The sequence below is a fragment of the Cryptomeria japonica genome, chromosome 1, assembly GCF_030272615.1.
Source record: "Cryptomeria japonica chromosome 1, Sugi_1.0, whole genome shotgun sequence".
Lineage (NCBI taxonomy): Eukaryota > Viridiplantae > Streptophyta > Pinopsida > Cupressales > Cupressaceae > Cryptomeria > Cryptomeria japonica.
In genome coordinates, this window is record NC_081405.1 from 408,430,698 (window position 1) to 408,455,478 (window position 24,781).

The 24,781-nt window shown below is 37.5% G+C and overlaps 1 long non-coding RNA gene and 1 pseudogene across 2 annotated transcripts; one reads left to right on the plus strand and one right to left on the minus strand.

Annotated features, from left to right (window-relative positions):
- Positions 1–4,787: 4,787 nt before the first annotated feature.
- LOC131874640 (uncharacterized) lies at positions 4,788–11,110 on the minus strand. 2 transcript variants are annotated; one of them, XR_009372032.1, is made up of 5 exons: positions 10,942–11,110; positions 5,609–5,671; positions 5,437–5,526; positions 5,249–5,317; positions 4,788–5,169 (listed from the first exon to the last, which is right to left on the minus strand). It is a non-coding gene; the product is annotated as an uncharacterized LOC131874640 (long non-coding RNA). The 2 variants fall into 2 exon arrangements; XR_009372031.1 differs by lacking the exon at positions 10,942–11,110 and having other exon boundaries at positions 5,609–7,349.
- Positions 11,111–22,490: 11,380 nt separating this feature from the next.
- On the plus strand, positions 22,491–23,129 carry LOC131066401 (ATP synthase subunit alpha, chloroplastic-like; annotated as a pseudogene).
- Positions 23,130–24,781: the final 1,652 nt, after the last annotated feature.

The following is a 24,781-nucleotide window of genomic DNA, read 5'->3' on the forward strand; positions in this document are numbered from 1 at the left end:
CTCCAACTCGCCCAATCATTGTGGGCCACACCCTGGCAGCGAAATCGCTTAAGTGCTCAAGTTGCTCAAAGTTGTCAATATTCGGCATCACATTTCTCAGCACCCATTAATCATAAGAATGAGTTGTCTAATCCTACGGGGTTGTGTTATGCCACTCTAAAAAAGCCTCTCTCGGTTTTGGTAGACTCGGATAGAGTTGCTCGTGGCGACGCATTCTCGGTTGCGACAAAAAGCATCAGATGAGTTTAATGAAAAGTTGCACAATGCCCCATATTTCAATCCGCTCATCGTGGCACCAAACTGTCAGCTCGTGCGCGTTGGGGTGGTAGGTTTTATGCTAGGAATGCCTTCTTTTTACTCTCCAACTCTTCCGATCATTACGGGCCACACCTTGGCAGAGAAATCGCCCAAGTGCTCAAGTTGCTCAAAGTTGTCAATATTTGGCATCACGTTTCTAGGTGGTCGTTAATCAGAAGAATGAGTCGTCTGATCCTACGGGGTCATGTTATGGCACTCTAAAAAAGCCTCTCTCATTTTTGGTAAACTCGGATCTAGTTGCTCTTGACGACGCTTTCTCGGTTGCAACAAAAAGCGTCAGATGAGTTCAATGAAAAGTTGCACAATGCCCCATCTTTCAATCCACTCGTCGCGGCACTGAATCGTCAGCTCGTGTGCATTGGGGTGGCCAATTTTATGCTAGGAATGCCTTCTTTTTTCTCTCCAATTTGCCTGATCATTGCGGGCCACACCTTGGCAGCGAAATCGCCTAAGTGCTCAAGTTGCTCAAAGTTGTCAATATTCGACATTGCGTTTCTCGACGCCCATTAATCATAAGAACAAGCTGTCAGATCCTACGAGATCCTATTATGGCACTCTAAAAAATCCTCTCTCGGTTTCGGTAGACTCGGATCCAATTGCTCGTGGCGACGCTTTCTCGGTTGCGATAAAAAGCGTCAGATGAGTTAAATGAAAAGTTACACAATGCCCCATCTTTCAATCCGCTCATCGTGGCACCAAACCGTCAGCTTGTGCGCATCGAGGTGGCTGGGTTTACGCTAGGAATGCCTTCTTTTTGCTCACCAACTCACCCGATCGTTGTGGGCCACACCCTGGCAGCCCAATTGCCTAAGTGCTCAAGTTGCTCAAAGTTATCAATATTCAGCATCGCGTTTCTCAGTGCCCGATTATCATAATAATGATTCATTTGATCCTACGAGGTCATGTTATGGCACTCTAAAAAAGTCTCTCTTGGTTTTGGTAGACTCAGATATAGTTTCTCGTGGTGACACTTTCCTGGTTGCGACAAAAAGCGTCAGATGAGTTCAATGAAAAGTTGCACAATGCCCCATCTTTCAATCTTCTTGTCATGGCACTGAACTGTCAGCTCGTATGTGTCGGGGTGGCTGGGTTTATGCTAGGAATGCCTTCTTTTTACTCTCCAACTCGCTCGATCATTGCGGGCCACACCCTGGCAGAGAAATCGCCTAAGTGCTCAAGTTGCTCAAAGTTGTCAATATTGGGCATCGCATTTCTCGGCGACTATTAATCATAAGAATGAGACGTCTAATCCTACGGGGTCATGTTATGGCACTCTAAAAAATCCTCTCTCAGTTTTAGTAGGCTTGGATCCAGTTGCTCTTGGCGACGCTTTCTCATTTGCGATAAAAAATGTTAGATGAGTTCAATGAAAAGTTGCACAATGCCCCATCTTTCAATCTTCTTGTTGTGGCACTGAATTGTCAACTCGTGCGCATCACGGTGGTCAGGCTTATGCTAGGAATGCCTTCTTTTTTCTCTCCAACTTGCCCGATCGTTGCGGGCCACACCTTGGCAGCGAAATCACCTAAGTGCTCAAGTTTCTCAAAGTTGTCAATATTCGACATCATGTTTCTCGGTGCCCATTAATCATAAGAACAAGCCATCAGATCCTATGGGGTCATGTTATGGCACTCTAAAAAATTCTCTCTCTGTTTTGGTAGAATCGGATCCAATTGCTCGTGGTGACACTTTCTCGGTTGCAACAAAAAGCGTCAGATGAGTTCAATGAAAAGTTGCACAATGCCACATCCTTCAATCCGCTCGTCGCGGCACCAAACCATCAGCTCGTTCCCGTCGGGGTGGCTGGGTTTATGCTAGGAATGCCTTCTTTTTTCTCTCCAACTCACTCGATCATTGCGGGCCACACCCTGGCAGCGAAATCGCCTAAGTGCTCAAGTTGCTCAAAGTTGTCAATATTCAGCATCACATTTCTCAGCGCTTGTTAATCATAATAATGAGTCATCTGATCCTACAGGGTCGTTCTATGGCACTCTAAAAAATCCTCTCTCGATTTCGATAGACTCGGATCCAGTTGCTCGTGGTGACGCTTTCCCGGTTGCGACAAAAAGCGTCAGATGAGTTCAATGAAAAGTTGCACAATACCCCATCTTTCAATCTGCTCGTCGCGACACTGAACCATCAGCTTGTACGCGTCAAGGTGGTCGGGTTTACACTAGGAATGCCTTCTTTTTACTCTCTAACTCGCCTGATCGTTGCGAGCCACACCCTGGCAAAGAAATCACCTAAGTGCTCAAGTTGCTCAAAGTTGTCAATATTCAGCATTGCGTTTCTCGGTGGCTGTTAATTAGAAGAACGAGTCGTCTGATCCTATGGGGTCATGTTATGGTACTCTAAAAAAGACTCTCTCAGTTTTGGTAGACTCGGATCCAGTTGCTCTTGGCGACACTTTTATCGGTTGCGACAAAAAGCGTCAGATGAGTTCAATGAAAAGTTGCACAATGCCCCATCTTTCAATCCGCTCGTCGCGGCACTGAACCGTCAGCTCGTGTGCATTGGGGTGGCCAAGTTTACACTAGGAATGCCTTCTTTTTTCTCTCCAACTCACCCGATCATTGCGGGCCACACCCTAGCAGCGAAATCACCTAAGTGCTCAAGTTGCTCAAAGTTGTCAATATTCGGCATCGTGCTTCTCGACGCCCAATAATCATAAGAACAAGTCATCAGATCCTACAGGGTCGTGTTATTGCACTCTAAAAAATCCTCTCTCAGTTTCAGTAGACTCAGATCTAGTTGCTCATGGCGACGCTTTCTCAGTTGCGACAAAAAGCGTCAAATGAGTTCAATGAAAAGTTGCACAATGCCCCATATTTCAATCTGCTTGTTGCGACACCGGACCTTCAGCTCGTGCACGTCGAGTGGCTCAGTTTATGCTAGGAATTCCTTTTTTTTGCTCTCCAACTCGTCGATCGTTGCGGGCCACACCCTGGCAACGGAATCGCCTAAGTGCTCAAGTTGCTCAAAGTTGTCAATATCTGGCATCGTGTTTGTTAGTGCCCATTAATCATAAGAATGAGTCATCTGATCCTACGGGGTCGTGTTATGGCACTCTGAAAAATCCTCTCTCAGTTTCAGTAGACTCGGATCTAGTTGCTCATGGCGACGCCTTCCCGGTTGCGATAAAAAGCATCAGATGAGTTCAATGAAAAGTTGCACAATGCCCCATATTTCAATTTGCTCGTCGTGGCACCAAACCGGCAACTTGTGCACGTCGGGGTGGCCGAGTTTATGCTAGGAATGCATTCATTTTTCTCTCCAACTCGCCCGATTGTTGCGGGCCACACCCTGGCAGCAAAATCGCCTAAGTGCTCAAGTTGCTCAAAGTTATCAATATTCGGCATCGCATTTCTCGGCACCTGTTAATCATAAGAATGAGTCGTCTAACCCTATGGGGTCGTATTATGGTACTCTAAAAAAGCCTCTCTTAGTGTCAATAGACTCGGATCTAGTTGCTCGTGGCAATGCTTTCCCGGTTTCGACAAAAAGCGTCAGATGATTTCAATGAAAAGTTGTACAATGCCCCATATTTCAATCCGCTAATTGTGGCACCAAACCATCAGCTCGTACGTGTCGGGGTGGCCAAGTTTATGCTAGGAATGCCTTCTTTTTTCTCTCCAACTTGCTTGATCGTTGCGAGCCACACTCTAGCAGCGAAATCGCCTAAGTGCTCAAGTTGCTCAAAGTTGTCAATATTCGGCATTGCATTTCTCGGTGCCCATTAATCATAAGAATGAGTTCCCTGATCCTACAGGGTCATGTTATGGCAGTCTAAAAAAGCCTCTCTCGGTTTTGGTAGATTCGGATCCAGTTGTTCGTGGCGACGCTTTCCCGGTTGCGACAAAAAGCGTCAGATGAGTTCAATGAAAAGTTGCACAATGCCCCATATTTCAATCTGCTCGTTGCGACACCGAACCACCAGCTCATGTGCATCGGGGTGGCCGGGTTTACACTAGGAATTCCTTCTTTTTCTCTCCAACTCGCACGATCGTTGCGGGCCACACCCTAGCAGCGAAATCGTTTAAGTGCATGCATTAGATGAATAGAAGTTTATGGGCTATGCAATTTTTTTAGAATGGGTATTGGCACAATGGTGTCTTACATTGTCTAATTTTGGTTCTTTCCATGTGTCCTTTATATAGTCTTATTTCGACTATAACTATTGAATTTGTGTTGATCTCCATAAGCTTGTGTCTTGGATTACAAACACATATTTAGGTTCAAAGCTTAAGTAACAATAAACTTTGTGCAATTATTCATTTAATCATGTGTACTGCAATTATGGATAACCATGATAAATGATTTGCATTAACCAAAATGCTACAAATCCATGCAACATTGTATACCGTTAAAACTATCAAATATATCCAATACAAACAAATAGGCTTGCCAAAAGCCATATGGACATAGAATTTCACATATTCATAAAACAAAACATATGTTCAAAATTTCTATAAAGGCATACAACATGATATCTAATAAAGTCAAATAGGGGCTTGCCAAAAGCCATATGGACATAGAATGTCACATATTTGTAATACAAAATATATGTTCAAAATTGCCATATAGGCATACAACATGGTATCCAATAAAGTCAAATAGGAGCTTGCCAAAAGCCATATGGACATAAAATGTCACATATTTGTAATACAAAACATATGTTCAAAATTCCCATATAGGCATACAACATAGGACCCTATTCTATTCATTTCCCTCTAGGGGAAGGAAACAGATCACGAGATATATTTGCCTATCAAGGGAATGGAGATGTATATGATGCAAGTGTCTTTCGAGTACGACCACTCAACCTCCTCTCCAGACTTTTTTGTAACTCCACTTGATACAATGAAAAGAATGATGTTAGCATATACAAAAATTGAATTTTAGATTGACATATAATAGAATAGTCACTTACCGCATACAAATAATCATGATTTTCATCCACAACAGGTGCACATTCATGATTTGGAGTGACAAGCCCCTCCTGTAAGCATCACAATATAAATTAAACTAAATACAAGTGTTGTTAAAATTTTCAATAACATATTATTAAGATAATAAATGTAATGCTAAATTTACTAAATTTACAAATATGTCTCATACTTCTGTTAAAGCAGTTGAACTTGCTACTGCTGCAGCAACACCGTGCTCCATTGATGCGTACACAGCAGGAGGAGTCTCTAATGTCAACATCTGAAAATTAAACAAATTATATTGATTAATTGCCAAAACTATCTATATTATTTAATAACAACATTAAAGATAAATTGTTTACCTAGGTGAAAGATTGTCGATGAAATACACTATGAAGTGTTGATGTTGAAGCTCTAGCATCAAACTATTTGACATCCAAAATGAGTAATTAGAAAATAATTCACATAAGGTTCAACTATCTACATATAATAATTATATTTCTTCACTCGTTGTATACCTGTGGAGTCAACGAAGTCATGAAAAAGGGTGTTGCAGGAATGTTGCTAGTATTGTGAACACTTTGACCCTGATTTTTTATCATAATAATTTACTAATTTAGATATATTCTCAAATTTACATATAAGATTTAATAAAAAGAATGAAATGAACTTGTAATGAAATTCACCTAGGTATCAATGCCAAATGTTTCATTCAGCAAGGATTCTGTCATGACAATATTCTCTGTAGCAAACTCCGCTCATGCACGTGCATTCTTAGAACTATTAGGATCATAAGTGCAAAGAGAACCACAAGATCGACAAAAATGAGATGGAACTCGATGCCTAGAAGAATCACCATCATCACTCGCATCACCCTCTACTAGAGGCCTAGCATACTATATAAGGGTCTGAGTGAGTGAGCTAATGGAGTCTAGATTTTTGACCTCAATACTCTTCTTCACAATGGAAGGAATAAAACATGCTCCACCATAGGTCCGGCCAAGGGTCTTGGTGGGAGATTTGGGTCACACTGTGCACTCTCTCTATCATGTGAGGAACCCCCACCTCTACCTTGGAAATCTAGAAAATCAAAATAGTTTGGGATCTCATTAAGGACAAACTCACAGTACAGTTTTCTCAAAAAGTATTGGGGTACCTCATGATTATTGCATGGGGGCTGATCAAATACCATCCACCACCTAACCCAAAAATTGTTTTTAATCCCTTCATGATGACACCAATGAATAGGGAATCTCCTACATCCAGGGTGTAAAGGTTGATTCATTTGGGGGTCCGTAAAAAGAGCACACAAGTCAAATTTATTAATTTTCTTTTTCTTCACTGCCACATATGATAATTTGTCAGCATAAAATTGCTTTTGTTCTTCCTTCTTACTGGACCAAAAATTTATTTGCCCACTCACAGATTGTATGTGAGATACAATAGATTGCAAAGAACTGGCAAGGTTTGTCCTATGGGAGTTTGTTCCAGTGGGATCTTTTAGCCTTGTGATTAAACCTTCAATCTCTTTTTGGCTATTTTCTATTTGACCTAATAGGTTTTCTTATGTACCTATGGGATGTCCAGGGATTGTAGGAGGTTCTTGATGTGCTTCTTCTTCAATATGGTCTTCATGAGGAGGTGATTGAGTGTTTTCAACATTTTCTTGTCTAATCTCATTTACTGATAATGAAAATAAATTTAAATCAATAAACCTAGTTTAATCTTCAAATTAATTAAAAAATGACAATAAGAAAACAAAAATACATACCTCTTCGAGCTCTTCGATGGTGTGGCGGCATTTTGATGAGAGATGCACAACTTAGTGCCCAATATCAAGCTTTAACAAAGGGTAAGTGCAAGAAAATGGCACCCCAAATTGCCAAAATGCAGGTTTGGGAATGCAGAATGCATCCAAAATGCGGACATGGTTTTTTTTTAAGTTTTAAATGCTCATAAGGCACGTGCCTTATAAGGCGTGCACCTTATGAGCATTTTCTATTTTTTTTAAAGTATGGCACCTTTTTGGTACCACAACTTCATGCATATACCCATACGTGGAATAATGGGAATATAACGAAGAACCTTGTGAGGCACCCTATTTGTTATTTGATATGTTTGATATCTACTGATATGACATTTAGGACATTTAGTTCGAAATTCATGTTGTTTGTGATATATAATATGATCATTGGGACAAGCATCTATTGCTTGATACTCCATTCCAATATCTTTCATAATGGCAGATAATTCTTGGTATGAGTGAAGTAGAATATTTGATGGTGGTAACCAAAACCCACCTATCAATCTACAACAAAAAAATATAATTTGTTAATATAAAGAATATTAATGGTACATGATTCGCCATTTATTAACTATAATGACATATATGACATACCTTAACATACGTGAGATTGTTATGTTGGATAAACCATTCATAACCTTCAAGTTCACCAACAACAATACAACGGAGAGAAGAGTTATCAGGGAGCCTTCGTAAAGGGCCTTAGATGCCTTCTCAAGTAGAAGGACATCATGAACAACATCAAGGTCATCTTCATCATCATGATCATCTGCGCTAGTACTAAATGTGTCATCGATCAACGTATTTGTACCATCATCTTCAATTGTGTTTTGTGGCTTATGATCATCATCTTCCATGGGATCGTTATCTTCAGCTTCGATATTCACACCTCCATGTTCCTCTACTTCGAAAACCATATTCTCCGAGTTGTGTTGATCCATATCATGTGCTCTGGGGTGCTCGACCTATATAAAATTAATAAACATAAATAAACCATGATCATGATCTCATCATCAAGTAATTTCTTATGTATATAAATTGTTAAAACGATATAATGAAAAACACCAATGGATGATAATCATGTCCCCCTTCAATGTGGACATGCAGCCTACAATGTTTCTTAGTTGTTTTGATTAGAAGTCTTCTAGTCTTTAACCCCTTACAAATTTTGTAGGGACAAACAATCTAGCAATTGTCTCCTTATTTTATTGTTCGCATATATTGTCTGGCATGGTCTTTCTTCACAAGCAAAAAAATTGGGCTATAGAACTAGTTAAATAGTAATTTAATAGTAATATAGAATATTTAATAATTATAGTAATATTAAGTTTTAACAGTAATACAGAATATTTAATAATTACAGTAATATTAAGTTTTAATAGTAATACAAAATATTTAATGAAAAAAATAATTTAATATTACTGTTAATATTTAATATGACTCTTCTTTTCATCTCAAAACATATCTAATGACTTTGTGGTGATTTAGAGCAGGTGATATGCTAATGGATTTGTGGTATGCAATACTTGTATCATATCTTAAGTTGACTAATGTCTAATTGGGGTAATCCATGAGTGTCTAATGTGAATTCATTATCAATGTTGTGAAGTCATCGATAGTATGGTGACAAGTAAGACAAAATTATCAGCCACACCTTGGGTGCAAGTGAATGGTATTACATATACTTTTGGGATGAACACCATTGAGAGTCATAGACCCAAGTTAGTCTAAAAGGAAAATAACTATCCATTCCCATGCTCATGCATACTTGCATGACTAATGCTGCCCTTGTGTATCCTAAACATTGGAGAGACCTTATTTGACTTGCCTAATCAATGTGGTTGCTGTCCTAATATGAAATACTGAGTTCTACCCTTGCCTCTGCACCAAACTTCTCACATCATTTTTCTTCACCAAAAAAAAATGTTCCTAATCTTCCTCAATACCCTCAATGGAGGGGCATGTATAATGGTTTCAACATACAAAGTCAATGATCATACACTCCATTCTTCTAGACACCCTTGGATACATTACTTGGCTTCTAGGCTTGGGAAAACTAATATGAATTGAGCTAATACCATGAGGATAGGGTCAAATTTCATGGCAACTGATCATAATTTGTGAAGACGGGTTTCACACCTAAGTGTTGGCTCTCAACAATGCCACATCTCCAAAATTGTCAATCTCAAGACATCTCCTATTGGGTCAACACTCATTGATGGCCACAAGGCCAAATCAATGTATCTACGCTTCAAACTCCTTACTCTAGGCTTGGAGGACCCTACACAAGGTCTATTAATTTTACCATTATAATTATTTTTTAATGGATGGGGATCTATATTATCATTTCCAAAATAGTGTTATGCATATTCACAAAAAGAAAGGTAAGTAGAAAGAGCGACATCATGTTGTGATGTATTCACACATCGCCCCATTGCAAATGGGGACCCCCACTTTTTCGCTTTCTAGATTATTTGTCTTAGCTTAGTTGGTTGTTTTCAAATCTTTGTTGTTAACCTTTTATTCGTAGTTGCTTAGGATATGGCCAAGTATTTATCTTTGAAATGAAGTGAGATTTAACATTCCCTTTGCCTAGCCAAGGCATAATCCCTTCCACTTCCGTTGATCCTGTCAATGGGTGCCCAAACCCAATCATTCCCATTTCCATTTCCTCCCATTTCCACCTCCCCTAACACTCTTCACTTCCATTTACCATACCTTCTAACTCACCTACCTTCCTATCCTCTATCCTCCATCCACCTTTCATACCCCATGCCTTAACCTCCTTCACATCTTAACTTAAACCTACCCTTCCATCTTACACCCTCACCTCCCTCCACTAACTTCCTTTCCACCTTACCCCTACCCCTATTCTATCCTAGCATCTCCCTTCCCCTCATACCTTCTATCTCACACTCCCCTCCACACTACCTACCCCTTTACCCCTTTATTCCCCTAAAATCACCTATTCTAACCCCCATCCCATAAGTCTTACTTCCTTTATTTCCCTAAGCTTATCTCTACCACACACCTATTAACCTACCCTTTCCATCTTATCACCTACCCCCATCCTAGCCTAACCATATCCTATCCCTATCCTAACCTACCACCCTACCACCTTACCCTTTTTCCTTGCTCCTTATAACTCCCATTATAACCTACATCCCCTTTACCCTTTCATTACCCCCTTATACCTCCCACTCCACTTTATTCCCTAACATATCCTAACTCCAACCCCTTCTACCTCCCACATCTTAAACCTCTTTCCTCCCCACTTATCTCCTTCTTCCATCATTTATATCCCTTATGTCCCCCTTTCCCCACACATCCCATTCCCTCCTCTTTCTTCACATAGCAGCTACCCTTAACAATTCCTACCACTCCCCCCTCACATTTCCCTCCACCATATCATATCATCCTTTTGGGCCCCACACACTCAAAAATGGAGAATCAAACAAGATTTTTTAAGGACACAATTTAAGGTGTGGCACTTAGAAAATAAACAAGCTAGCCTTTGAAGGGAAAGATGTGTCACATGAACAAAACCACTTGGGGGATTTATATTCAAAATCAGATCATAAGGAGAGCATAAGTAAATGACAAGGCAAAGATACAAATTCATATTTGAATTGAGGTAATCAGATTTTAAGGAGAATTCAAGAGGTGCAGATTTAAGTGAATAATCTGACAGACATGGATTTCAATCTACATCGGATTCTGGAAACAAGTATATGTAGTCTTGATATGAATTCAAGAAGAGATTAATACAATCTAGTGAATAAGATCAAACTTAAACCAAATCGGAGAAGAAGGGAAGTAATTCTTGAAGACAAACAAGTTTTTCATATTCAATTCTAGGTGTTTTCCTCTCGTTCTTGTGTCACAACTTACCTAGGCTCTGAAGGGAGTCCAATTGACAAATGACCTTTCCAATGGGGCTCGCTGCTTATTTTGGTTACTTCAGAGCATCAGCACAAATCAATTCATCATCCTTGATCTTTGTTTTCCTCAAGCCACCTAGATCAACAACTTGAAGGAATTTGAGGAGTTAGTAGCTAGTTCTTCAATATCAATATAGCTGAACAAAATAAAACACAAAATTGATAATTGCAATATAGCTGAACAAAATGATCTTTATTTTAATCGAGTGTGTTTACAAAATGGGCAAACTTTGTAGTGGAGATGAATGCCTTCTATTCTGGTTACATGATTCAAATTCAGCCACTATATAGCTTTCAAAAAGAGGAAAACTTACTAAAAGTAGTATATTTGGGATCTTGGTGGAACCAAAGAATCATCACACCTAGTACTAACTAGTGTCCTTGGAAGTTGAAATGAGCATTCAAATAAGGACAAACCTAATGGAAAATTGACAATGTTTATTGGAAAATTATTTATTTGGCACCCCCATTTGTCAAGGCCACAACTCTTGTCTATAACTGCCATTAAGATTATATTCTCAACAATTGATTCAATCTCTTGAGCTTGGTGACTAAGACACTAGTGGTCCAAAATTGAGAATAGGGTCAAGTGACTAAGACACTAGTGGTCCAAAATCGAGAATAGGGTCAAGGAATTGTTATGGTATTGAATATAATTTTGAGTCAAGGAAGTTCTCTCAACTATTCCATAGATCAATGGCAATGAGTGTGTCAATTTAGAAACAAACTTTGAGATGCACACTCTAATTAGTAAGCTCCTTTTTAGTAACATCATGTAGCAAAGTCTATAGGTGCTTTGTGTAAACCTTTCCTTGTAGTTTTTATCTTTGTGTTATCCAAAATCTATTTTTCTACATGTGCCATATCCTTGATAATGGAATTTAATAATATGTTGAGCTCATTACTATTTTCTTAGACAAATGTGTATTCAATTTTTTTTAACAATGCTTTCTATTTGAGTTGAAACCATAAAAAATTTCAAATAATATTTGAATTTTATATTATTGGAATGTTTATTAATCAAATTTTTGTATCCTATCCATATAGAATGTTTTCACACCACACTATCATCCTTGACTCATGTGTGTGATGCAGAGGTAAGGGCATGTAGAATGGTTTCAACATACAAAGTCAATGATCATACAGTCCATTCTTATAGACACCCTTGGATACATTAATTGGCTTCTAGGCTTGGGAAAACTAATATGAAAGAGGTAGAAACTAAAGGTATCCAAGACCTCCCAAGGTCTCTTTGTTGTGTCACAATGATGCAAGATAACTAATTGTGTTGTTTGGACAACTAAGATAACTACGGTTTTTATTCACCAAAGGGACCATGATAAATTGGGATGTTGTTTGGACAATGGGTGTTGATTGTGAAGATGAATATGGGGCTGTCATTTATCTTTATTTCCTTTGGATCTAGTGATGAGTCCAATCTCTAATAATTTTCCTTTGTTGGGAGTTAATCTTAGAACCCTCTTGAACTTCTCAAGAGAGAACAATGGCATATGCTCTAGCTTGTTCTTTCCCTCCCTCTAGAACCAATTTTGTTGATGGGTCTTTTGACACACTCAACATAGAATAAGTATCACCACTTAATCTCTCTTATAAAATAGTAGAAACTAAAGGTATTCCAGACCTCCCAAGGTAACAATGATACAAGATAACAAAGTGTTCATGTGGCTAGTTTGTTCAAGGGGAAAATGTCACTAATCAAGTTGAAATGTCGATTTCTCAATCTGCCTAAGCTAAAAGGTTAAAATAAATTGCAAAAGATAGAACAAGGCTACGAGAAAATGAATCATCAGTATTACCTAAACCCACATTATCAACAAAATCTAGAAATAACCTTGTATGTAAATAATTTATCATGCCAAAATTGCCAATTCTAACATGAAAATGAGACCAAGGAAAGCTCTAGAATAACTACTACTATTCATTCACATGTTCATTATTAACCTCAATCACCATGAAAGATGCACAAATTGATTATAACAAAGAAGATGTTTCATAAATGTAAATATTAATTCAAGACTAAGGAAAATGAAAGAAATAGAAGAATACCAAGCAATCAAAAAAGACTACCAATACTGTTGCAAACTATGAAATTCATTTCCATTAATTTTTCAAAATATACCAGCAAAGCACAAGTATTCAATCTATAGCCTCTTACTAAATGTCTTTTGAAATAAAACAAACTAAGTAGTGTTACTAAACTTGGACCTTAAATAATCAATTCTTAGACTCTCAAAATGAATTTTGAAATTACATTTATAGGGAAACTTCCTCCTCAAAATTAGAGATTAAAATACACCCAAAACCCTATCAAACTAAGAGGTACAATAAACACACAAGATACTAGCCTATAATTGAATTAAGAACTATAATTTGACTCATGAAAATGAAATATAAGTCAGAAGGAACTTAGAATATGGATTTTTCAAGCGTTGGGAATTGATAGTTGTAACTCAAATTATTGAGAATGAGCACATTGCACCTTAAGTTGAATTGAGAATGATCAAACTATTGAGAATGATCATACAATCCATTCTTCTAGACACCCTTGGATACATTAATTGGCTTCTAGGCTTGGGAAAACTAATATGAATTGAGCCAACAAAATGAGGATAGGGTCAAGTATCATGACAACTGATCATAATTTGTGAAGACAGGGTTCACACTCATTGATGGTCATTTTGCAACTCACCTTGAGTCTACATGAGCTGCAGAAGCTTGTAATAAGTATGGATGATTGTCTCCTTCCAATATGTAGTCCTTTCATATTTTAGGTGCCTACACACTATGTTGTTGTTAAGTATTTATGTAGTCTTAAGATATCTCATAACTCCATTACATGTCCAGACTTGGGTTTACAAACACAACTCTATCAAAACAAAAACAATATCACTAGTAAAACTATGACTATGACAATTAACACCCTTAGGACAGTCATAGAAATTTAATCTATTTCATTTGGTTTTTATCCACAAACCCTTCTGAAGGTTGCATAGGGTCCCCTCACCCCTCTCTCTATCATCAACCACTTCAAAATACCAATCGCTTGGTCTTTCCACCAAATTATTCACTCTTACTGCCTTTTACTATCTGATACATAGAGATATCAGACTGTCCTCATGTCCAAACATGTACCAATTCTAATTTGGAGCCCTGCACACAACATAATATGATACATAGCATGATACCCAAGTTAGCATGATACACTTATGGTTACTCCCACCCAAGTGCAAACACAAGAAGCAATGGAAATGGATGTGGACCAAGACAACTCAAGAATTATCATGACAATAAAAGACCAATAAAATTTATTTTCAGAGCCTAAGGCCAAACAAAATGAAAAGAGAAGAAACATGGAGTCAAAGAAGCATGGAGAACAAGAAAAAGAGGATCTATCTAGGCCCCCACTCCCAAGATGACTCCTCCAAAATTTTAAACTTAGGTGTACAAGCAACAAGATGAAGAACAAAGGCCAAAGTAGGTTGTAACTACCATGAACCCATCCATCCAAAGTGATGAGAATCTAGATGTTCCTAAGTGGCTACAATTCAACTTTGAAAGGATAAAGAATAGAGTATTGAAGAGAGTAAGTTTGCAAAAGATGATCGTTGAGGTTGAGGCCGCAAGGAAGCCAAAGAAGGCAATGACCTTGTATGCCACCTAAAACTATGCAAAAGGAGAGATAGTTGCAAACATCAATATCCCAATGCCAAATAAGGATGACTGAGAAATGAATCCTTTTGATCATTAGGGAACTTGAGTGAAATTTAGAAAATAAATTAAATGGGGAGAAGTAGCAACTTTAGATGCAACTATTGAGACTATAAAGGTAAGGATGCAAAAATTATACCAATCTAAACAAGAAAGGAAGGCTATTTAGTATCATAGTACATGAACAACTCTTTAAAGATCTTGATGCCCCATGAGCTTCTAAAGTTTTAGAGATACTGATGCCTACTTTTCTTCCTAAAAAACAAATGGAATATTTGTATGATATGAAGGGTAAAGCTACAATGATGGATACGTGGGTTATGGAGCAAATGAATCACATCAGAACCTTCTTTGCTAAGTTCTACAATGTTTATCATAAAGCCAGTAAATTGGAATTAATAATGTCAACCTGTGCTAATCAATGGGAGAAAGATGAGGAAGTGAAATTAAAATGTTGAGTGAAAATAAAATCAAAGAAGTTGATGTATTGAGAGATGAAGATAATGGCTTCATTCAAAGTAGTCTAGACGAGCTAATATTCAAGCTAGAAATCACAGAAGGAAAAATAACTAAGATGGTAAAGTGCCATTATCCCATGTTAACTGAGCATCGGGCTTATGACGAATACATAATAATCAATTTGGGGGATCATCCCTTTAGATCAGATAAGGATTGGTTGGACACTATATAAGTTATTTTGTCTAAATGGGATAAGAAGGTGGAAGGGAAGTTTGGGCCAAATAGTAAATTTGATGAACAAGTCTTGAATGAATGTATGGGGTTAATTGTGGCTACATCTCATGCTGCCAATGTGGTGAAAGCCTTAGAGAATTCCATTACTAAACTAAATAAATTTGTTAGAGTTGTTGACTTTCAAATCAAATGGATAGATGGGCCAAATGAAAGATCTTTAGTCTAATATTTGTATAATTATAAGGAGTATAAGGAAAGGCAAAAGAAGGATTCCTCCACAAGAAATCCAAGTTCAAATTGATTTGTTTCAAATTTTGATCAAGTAGATGGCAAATAATGGATTCTTGGTTAATTCAAAGTGATGACCTAGCAAGCTTATCTTTATTTAAGTAAGGGCCTAGTGATTTCTTGTGTTCTCAGACATAAAAGTCTACTAAAATGAACTTTTCTTTGTATTAGCTACTTCACCGACTTGGGAGATCCATTGGATGTGTTAGAGGAGTGGATTTTTTGTCATTTCCCTTCAGTTTCATCCATTTTCATTCATTTTTTACAAAGTGGGAGAAAATTTAGTAAAAACTACCAATACCCTAAACTAGGGTAACCTGAGATAATAAGAAAATGGTTTGGGGGTCATTCCAACATTGAAAATCCTTGTCAAGGAGTGGGATGACCCTAGCAATCATGTATTTAATCTTCTTTGTCTTTGCAGGGCCACATGATAATTCTTCCATGTGCTACATGAGTTGGAAGGACTAATTTTTGGGTGTCTTAGTTTTTCAGGATAATATTTTGATGGTGAGTTGGGTTGTGAATGAAAAGATCAGGCTTTGGAAGGTTGGAGAAGGGATAGGCACAAGGTATGTGAAGATACCACAAACTTGTTCCTAGCTCTACACCCAAATTAGAAAGTTTCCTTCTTTCTACAAGCATTTCAACTTCTTCCTCTACATACATGAAATCCAACTTCAATATATACAAAGTATAAAGGAAAGTGTGAGCTGTCTGAAATTCGTCATGCAAATATTATGCAAATTAAATCCGAAGATCCAATGAATGAATTAAGGTGAAGATTCAATAATTCCTCATTATGCAAATCCAAAATTAAGGTGAAGAATCTACCTCCAATGGTGAGTGTGCCGTTTGATCTTGTCAGGGGTTGAAGTTGACGTGAATGCCTGTGTGGGATTTCAATGCACAAATGAATTGCTCTCTTTTTTTCTTTTTTTTAAGTAATGCCCATTGTCATTGGAATTTCGACGAACGCAGGCACTTTTTTGAAAAAAAAAAAATTCGTTACTAATGCCTTCTCCGTTGAAACCAAATGTGAAATTACCGTTGGAATTCCGACGAATTCGGGCATTTTAAAAAAAAAATCAAATTTGGTCACAATATACCTTCTCCGTCGGAAACCTAGATCAAATGTATTAGTGATAATAGAATGGCCAAAATGTTAGAAGCCCTTGCCAAAATGGACAAAAGGATTGAGGAGTTAACTAAGCTTCAGACTTTCGGATCCCCAAATGTTATGCATCAGAATGAGAGGTTGATGTCTTCACAAGCTCAGTTGAGTTTTAATCATGACATGCCTCCCATTCAAGCAGATGCCCCCCTGTTCATTCTCTTGATTCGTTGTATGATCAGTTGGACCTATCATGGGTAGAGCATGAGTTACAAAGCATGCCAACTCAGATTTATAGTCAGATGCCTAGGTTTGATGGTTACAACATATGTGAGGGGAATGCACATGTACAAAGGTTTCATAGTTTCATGAAGAAACATTTGTTTATAGAAGAGGACATGTGCATGAGATTTTTTGTTAGATCTCTTGATGCAAGAGCTAAGAATTGGTACTCAAGTTTCCCTGAGAGATCCTTTGCTTGTTGGGGTGAGCTAGTGGGTGCATACATGGAAAAATTTGCAAGAGAGCCCACTGATCTTGTCAAAGAATTATCTCAAATTAGGAGGCAGGATGAAGAAACCAACATTGCTTTTAGTCATAGGTTCACAAGTTCATTGTCATAAATCCCTGAAGGTTTTGGGCCCGATACCCTAGCTTGCATAAGTATGTATTTTGAGGCCTTTGAAGAAGGTTCTAGTGCACTGTTGGAGGATCTCAAAATAGTTGATATGCAGATGGCCTATGATTCTATGGACGTCATGGATAGAATGAGACATGAATACATGAGGAACTTGTTATCGACAAGTCTCAATGATGGTGAAAAGTGTGCTGAAGTTGCAAACAACAACATGGATGTATGTAACTGAGAAATTTCAGCCCCAAAAGATGAAAAATGCATGGTTGACATGGTAGGGATCAAAGAGGAAGAAGGGTGCAGCCTTGAAATTAATGGCCATGAAGTTGTTTGTGCTCGGACTCAAAAAGAAAACCTATCAGCAGATAACATAAGTGAGTCATAGCTTGATGACACCAACATTAGTAGTGAAGAGCAAGAAGAAGAGGTAGAAGATATAGATTAGAGAAGTGATCTATTAAAAAATGATCAAATTTCAGATTTGTTGTCAATTGAATACTAGAGACACATGGGTAAAGGTGGTTTTAAATCCTTGTGTTTTTCTCATGACAAGGATTGCACTTTTGGTGAAGCCATATATGACACAAGCGTCTATAATTTTTCTTCTACCAGTGAGTGGGTTAGCATGCATAATGATAATGCACATCATGGGGACATGGCGTTTGAGTGCCATGATCAAAGTTATGATAGGCCTAATGAGTGTGATGATGAATCCAATTTATCAAGTACATGTCGGACCTCAGCCTCGTGCATTGAGTCCCATGGTGATGAGTTTTCTTATGATTTGAAGCATTATTTGGAAAACCTTCACATAGATGTGGGAGTTGATCTTAAGTTTGAACCAGAACTTCCAGTGAGCCATAATTACACTCTTGTGAGTGTATATGGGATTTGGACAGCGCTGCAACAACATGCTTGAAAGATGAAGAAATGTATGAACTTATGGGTATGTTGGAGCTTCCAAGTGATCCTTTTTTCCAGAGCAGTGAGTTGTTGTCCCAAAGTAAACCAATATGTGATTTTTTGCTAGTTCATGTACTGGATGAATGTTTGAAATAGTCACAAAGTTTTCAAGAGTGTCCTCTTGAGTTTTTTCAGTTTGACATGCAAACTTGTGATGATTTTTTTTTAAATGATACCAGTTGCATGCTTGTGCAAGAGTTTATTCATTTTCATCTAGGTGATATCTCCATAAGGTGTGACAGTGATTTGAGCCATGATGCATGTTGTGTTCATCTTGGAGGTGTATTTTTCAGTGAGCAAAACACATGTATGTCACACAGTGATCAATAGTTTCAGTCTTGCACCAGTTTCAGATGTTTAATAGCAGCAAGTGCAATGATAGTTTTCAGTATGGTAGCTGGGTAAGAGATGCCAACATGTTTGATCAATGGCATTCCGACTATGTTATCAGATTGGCTTTAGTGCAGTCCAAGGAGAATAATGTTTATGATAGAGGAAAGCACTGGCTAATCTTTTTAGGTGGCCTTGGGCCGTCACATGTGGTTTGATCCTGAAGCCACAATAATTTGGGACAGAAAAGACCTTTTTTGACTCTGCGCCCAATGGAGTAGGCACTTGGTCTGCTCCCCAGAGATCTGGGATCTTGCCACACCTGCAGGGGGCATGCATCCCCAAGCTAGAGCCACTGTTAGGACTTCAAATATTTTGTCTAGATTTGAAGTCCTAGGCTCAAAATTTTGCAGATTGCATTTAGAATCACCTTTCAGAGAAAGATTAAGTAGCTCATTTTGTGAGCTTGCAATTTTGAGCCAGAGAATTGTCAAAGGTCCAGAGGTATCATATAACACGCAGATTATAGTACTGCAGTAGGAAACAATGGTCATATAACATGATGATTATATGAAGTATCAATAACATGACATGTTATTGACCCTGTGCCTAACATCAATATCTCACATCAATAACATGTTGTGTTATTGATCATCCTGAATTATCTGGGCAACGTGTTATTGACCGTTGAGGCAACAATAGGTGGCTATGTATTTTGCAATGCAGGAGGGAGTCTTTTCGGGCTCCAAAATTCTATTTTTGAGTTGACCGGTCTAGCTAGTCAGCTAACTTAGGTTTCACTGGCTGGAGGGTTCCATGTTGTTGGTGGGCCGGTCTCCATGGTTTATTCTTACCAGCTGGCAATAAGACCATTTTTTATCCCACGAGGCAAGGTGACAAACCAAAGGGTCGCACAGGATAAGGCAAGCGAAGCAGCAAAGGGAAGAAAAGTTATCCCAGGGAGCAGAAGGCAACGTCTAAAGATCGCCCGGGATAACTCCTAGCAAAGAGTTGCAAAGGGGATAAAGTTTTATCCCAGGGTAACTTCCGAAGAGTAAAATCACCATAGAAAAGTTGCCACGGGGATGTTTCCAATTAGCTTGAAAGGCCCTGGGTTAATTTTACAAAGAAACAAAGAAGATATTATCATGCGGTGGTTAGAAATGCATTTCTTGTGGTCCCAGAATAAGGAAGCAGGATGGAACAAAGAAAAAGTTATCCCCAAGGAATAGAGGGCGTATACAGAGCAATAGTTTGGGTTTAAGTGAGAATATGCATATAGACACTTGGGCTCTGGGATAAGTAAATTAGTAAAGGAGCAATGAAATCTTTATCCTGGAGGGTCGCGAAGGTCAAAGAAATGAGGCCCGGGATAAGAAGACAAAAGGGAATACAATGGAAGGCTTATCCTGGGGGGCTGGGAGGTGCATCCATCAATGCTTTGGGATAAGAAATAACAAAGGAGAACAATGAAATCTTATCCTACCAACGTTCTTACCAATTCAAATGAGATTGCAGGATAAGAAGATGAAGAAGAGAAAGAAGGTTCTCCTTATCCCGCGCGTTCCTGCAGGGATAAGGAAAACAATGCAGGATAAGATAGTGATTGTTGCAAAAGATTTGAGGTTTGTCCTACAACATGATGGTGATGATGTTTTGGCAGGGCCAACATTAATACAGATTGGACAGAAATGGTTGAAGGGCTCGATGAGATCGGAGGATTTCCTGTCAAAGGGATTTCACCGCCTTGTTTTCGCCAGAGGGTCACTGACTGAGAAAGAAAGGACACAATGCATATAGATTACTAAATGTGGAAATCTAGATTCAGAGGTCAGTCAGACTGCGGTTGAAGATGAATAAATGTGGTTGGTCTTTGTGTGTCTCGAGGTAGTTACTTCTCAGTTGTCCTAGGGTTCATGATCTCAGGTCTTGGTGGTTGTTCTTGTAGTTGTTTGCATTGATGGTGGCGTGCAGAATTGGAGGTTGGGCACTTCATTGTTTTTTGGATCCCATGCAATGAATTTGTGACAAGTGTACATTCTTGGCCCGAGGCTTGTTTTTGCTCCCTTGTGTTATAAAAGGGAATTCAGGGCCAGGAAGACAGACCCAATTTTTTGATGCATATGTATCAAATAGGCTTTTAGAAGAATTTTAATGACAGATAGTATTTTGCATATTTGGTGCTGAACAGTATCATATATCTTCTAAACATCAATGAGATCATTCTTATTTTTCTCTTATCTCTTGTGTTTTGTTGTATGAATTGCCATGTTAATGACATTCGCAGTTTATCTTCTCTAAGGGGGAATGTGTATTCTCTGATGGGATTCATTTTAAGTGTATGAATTAAATTTTGTCTTGAGTACTACAATATTCTGAGAGAGTGTGAGGATTTTATGAATCCATTCTCATTTTGAGAATTCTGAGCAAGTCTTGAATGTTTAGTATTGAATCTTAATGGTGATACTATGGTGTTGTTTTTCATTGGGTCTTGTATTTGACTGTGTATCACTTTTGATAGGCACTGGTCATATATCTTTCAAGTTTGTGGATCATCCTTCCATTCTTATTTCACCTTTTATATTTCAGCTTTTAGTTTTTCTGTATTAGGAGTAGAAATAGATTAGAGCCATCTTTCAATCCAAGCAAAGTGATAAGAACTAAGGTTCAAGCCAGAATCAATAGTACATATTATGCATTTCCTGGATATTTTCATTGAAAGCATATGATATATAGAGCATTGTTGGTTAGCATAGAGCCAGATTATTGACAACATTGCAATAGGGAAACCCACCTAGGTTTTGTAGAGCCTAAAGTGTAGAAGATTGCAGCTTATACTTAATCTTGTTCGTTGGCCAAGTCCAATCCCAAAGTCTGATCATGAGTTAGTGACTATTTATCTAGGATTTAGGATCTGTTGATTTGGGAACCATCATGACCTAAGACAAAACCCACTCAACAACCCTATTTTCTTCTTTCTGTGTGTAGTAAATTGTCATAGGAGCTACAAGTGAGGAATTCAATATTGTAGACGATAATCAGAATCATCTTTCGAAGGCATCAAAAGCAAAGGACAAGGACAGTTGGCTCTCCTTAATCTCAAGAACTTTTGATGACTTTCCAATTGTGGATTATGTGTCATCCTAATCTAGAAAACATATAGTCTGTCTACCCTGATATTTAAAAGACCAAGGCAACCTGCTTTCTTTGATCCCTATAATTCAGCTCAAATCTTTCGTCACAAGTTCTGATCCATTTTCCCTAGTGAGATCTAGGTTTATAGCTCTACATGATATCTGGAATATTTTGTTACTGTTGTTTTATATCAACTTCCCATTTTATTCCTTAGATCTAGCATTGCAATTCAACCCTAATTACAATTCAATTTCAACTCTAACAAGGGAAGGATTAACTTGATCTGAATTCAGTCCTTTTAGGATTGGATCAATCAAATTTCCTTCCCTTAATGTAAGGTTGGTCCCAAGAGAAGTTAGTGGCATCCATTAAGGTATTAAAGCCCTAGTTTCCCACACCTTTCCAGTTGTTTGTGTTGGTCATAATATTTAAAATCATTCATATTTGCATGGTGTTATATCATTTGTGTTGAGTCATAAGACAACAAATCTCTTGTCTCAATATGAAAGAGTTGTGATCATTCCCTCGAATGAAAGATAGATAGCATCTTTACTTGGTTTGCATTCCATGCTAAAATCTAAAATGATTATTTTATACATACCATAAAAATACCTTCGAAGAACGTGGCACAATGGAGTATACCATTGTGGTAGCAGAAACTGTGGATTCTCCAGCTACATTACAATATATTGCTCCTTATACAGGAGCAACTTTAGCCGAATACTTTATATATAAAGAACAACATACATTAATCATTTATTATGATCTTTCCAAACAAGCACAAGCTTATTGACAAATGTCTCTTCTATTAAGAAGACCCCCTGGCCGGGAAGCTTATCCAAGAGATGTTTTCTATTTACATTCTCGTTTATTAGAAAGAGCAGCTAAATTAAATTCTCAGTTAGGTGGAGGGAGTTTGATTGCTTTACCAATAGTGGAGACTCAAGCTGGAGATGTCTCAGCTTATATTCCAACTGACGTAATTTCCATTATCGACGGGCAAATCTTCTTATCAGTTGATCTATTCAATGCAGGAATTCAACCTACCATTAATGTAGGTCTTTCTGTATCTAGAGTAGGATCCGCAGCTCAGATGAAAGCTATGAAACAAGTAGCTGGAAAATTAGAATTAGAATTAGCTCAACTTGCAGAGTTAGAAGCTTTTGCACAATTCGCTTATGATCTTGATAAAGCTACACAAGATCAATTGGCAAGAGGTCAACGATTACGCGAATTGCTCAAACAATTCTGAGCTGAACATATTAACTTAGTATGTCTGAAGAAACTACGGACAAATTTTATGTTTTAATCACTTCTACAATTATTCAGATTGAGCTCCGATCAAAGAGTATCTGATAAATAAATAAAAAAATTTTGACAAAATGGGAATTAATAATATTCCATTAATAATGTCACATGTGTGATTGATCGGAATCTATTATTGATCTATAGATTAATTAATCAGTGCCCATATCAAATGAAATTATAAATCCAGTATAGCATATAGGTAAATGGGGTAACTTTTTATTTAGTGAATGGGAGGAAATAATATTCAAACTTATTGTACACATAATGAATTGACCTGAATTGATATATGATCTTCTTTTGGCTCCTCTAATGCTAAGTCTTATATTCGGAGGTATAGGAGTAGTATTACTTACTAATATAATTTATTCCGCTCTTTCATTGGGGCTAGTTCTTATTTGTATATCCTTTTTCTATATTATATTGAACGCGGATTTCATAGTTGTTGCACAAATCCTGATCTATATAGGAGCTGTTAATATTTTGATTCTATTTGCCGTGATATTGATGAATAATCCGAAATATCCTAATTATGCCCCTCCCTGGACTATCGGAGATAACATTAGTTCAATAGTTTGTACGAGTCTTTTTTGTTCATTAATTACTATTATCTTGAACATATCATGGTTTGGAATATCTCTGACTCAAAAATCAGATCAAATGTTAGAACAAGATTTAACAAACAATATTCAACATATTGGGGCTCATTTATCCACTAATTTTTTCCTTCCATTCGAACATATTTCTATAATTCTTCTAGTTGCTCTTATAGGAGCCATTACTATAGCTCGTCGAGAAGAAACAATTTGAAAATGAAAGCTCTAGAAGTCATTTATATAAATAAAATTCTAGAAATTTAGAAAAAAGTTATTTATAGAAGAGATTCTATCAAATTTAAATTTTTTGATCCTTCAAAATAGTAATCAAAATTTATTTCAATAAACTAGCCACACCACACAATCAAAATTATAACCCCTATTCAAAGTAGCATTAAATACTTGAAAACTATAGTAATAATTCATTTTATTTCTTAAAAGTGCCCGCTTATTTATCAAGATTCTTGAAAGCAGTTCACGACAATTGCATGTAAGGTCTGCATTGGCCTTGCAAATTTATATGCTAGTTTTTTATATTAAAAACAAAATGAGTATCTTCATTTCCTTAATTTATAAAAGAATTGTCCAAAATTGGATGTTTTTCTTTATTATTTGACTCTTGGATAGTATTGGACCGATTAACCATTATGCAACTTTGTTAATTTGGTTCTTCTTTAGAGATATCTATTTTATTTTTTTAAAATTGCTTTTATATTTGATGTACCAAAATACCATGTAATCAATTCTTTTTTCCATGTCCAAATCTAAGTCCAATTTGTATCTGTGTGTGTGAAAAAGTGGAATAAGTATGTAAGCTGCAAGACACAACACTTCAATTAAGTCATTACATGTATGGTTAGACAAATATAAGCATGAATATTAAAACCATAACAAATCGACTAATTGCCTTCTAAAAGATGCGAGTATAAGATTGCTCTCAGATTTGTATAAGTAATACCAGTGACTAGACTACACCAAGACAAAGGATTTAATCTATATGAGC